Source organism: Aplysia californica, unplaced genomic scaffold, assembly GCF_000002075.1.
Source record: "Aplysia californica isolate F4 #8 unplaced genomic scaffold, AplCal3.0 scaffold00756, whole genome shotgun sequence".
NCBI lineage: Eukaryota > Metazoa > Mollusca > Gastropoda > Aplysiida > Aplysiidae > Aplysia > Aplysia californica.
The window spans coordinates 81,684-83,230 of record NW_004798026.1 but is presented as its reverse complement, the minus strand read 5'-3'; the positions used below and the strand labels follow the sequence as shown (position 1 = coordinate 83,230).

General features: G+C 42.9%; 1 protein-coding gene across 1 annotated transcript in view; it reads left to right on the top strand.

Annotated features, from left to right (window-relative positions):
• Positions 1-1,547, top strand: part of LOC101860608 — a gene marked incomplete at both ends in the record, with an annotated part of 8,516 nt that overhangs the window by 409 nt on the left and 6,560 nt on the right.

Here is a 1,547-nt window from a genome sequence, read left to right as displayed (position 1 = left end):
CTTGTTTTGAGCCTAGAACCAGACTATCGACTGTCATGATTCACATCATATATATAGGCCTATATAATATTATTATAATAAACGTGAAAGACAAAAATTAATGCTCAAACTCAAAGTAGAGAAGAATACTAGCCCAAGTAGACCTATTCAGTGTGAGAGGTGTAAGAACTGGGGGAGGGCAAGATGCAGTGATATTGAAAATCTGCGAATCTTCAACAGAAAGCTAAAATATAGAGATCTAATTGACTGTCACCAATCCAATGAAAGGCGAACACTTAGGCCCCTAAGTTCCAGAACACGCTCACAAGTTATGACGGTTCCCGATTTCACACAAGACCTGCACCGACGCACACTTTACTTTGCAGAGAGCTGTAGATCAGGACTTTTTCAGATAGTAATCAAAATTCTAAACATTTGCTTTCTTTCAGTTTGTTTGTTTGTCTTCTGGTGTTGCGTCCAGCCCTCCCCCTATCCCCGAGTGCGTCTTTCAAAAAAATCAATAATCCCCCCCCCCATTCCTGAGTCCTGAACTTCGAAGCGCTCAGAACGCGCGCAGGTTCAATGACCGGTCACATGGCGAGCCAGACAAGACGCTTGCATAACTTTCTTTTTGGTCTTGCCCCCACAAGTGACAGCACAGTGACAAATATTGATTTATTTTCATGGCGACACCACGTTTGCAATGCCGAAGCTGCAAGTTACAATAAAGGTTGCGTCATCAGACAATTACTGACAAACTTCTGGGTGGTAACGAGAGCGAAAGTAGACCTTGATTTTCCAGCCGAGCCTTGGTGACAGAATTCCGCTTGCCGCCAAAGCCGCCAGTTCGCGTGAAACGTACTCTCCAGAGCCGAATTAATATCACAATCGTGACCGGCAGAAATGAACTTAAAGACGTTATTGGATTTGGTTTTTCAAATATTCGAGATCTTGTATGTATTTTCCCGGGTCTCGGCGACATTTTTTTTTTTTATTCCTGGGGCCAGGCAGTCACCCTGCTCCCAACAACTCTCTTTCTGATTGGCCCGCTGTCGCGGTAGCGGGGTTTAGCAGAGGAAATGGCGGTAGCAGAAATCCGCTAAATGATAAAATAGTGGACTATTGAGACCCATGTACTACTACACGTTCTTTGATCACACGAGTAGACAGTCTATTTATATCCTGTCACGCACTATTGAAAACAGCGAAACATCTGTAAAAACATTAGATCTAGTTGTGTTATATCGAAACATCAGTCGAAAGATCAGTCGTGTGTCTGTCTGTCTGTGTATGTGTTTATCGTGTGCAGGACACAAACCAGCGGGACGGTACACACACCCACACAAATATATACACACACAAACACACTGCATGTTCGGGCCATAGATTTATACTTTTAAAAAATCCTAGATTCCGTACTGTCATGACGGCGCCTTTTCGACCTCTGAAAACTTTCCTGTATATTGTGTACACCATTGGCCTCACCGTTACAGAAGAAGAAGAAGAAGAAGAAGAAGAAGAAAAAGAAGAAGAAGAAGAAGAAGAAGAAGAAGAAGAAGAAGAAGAAG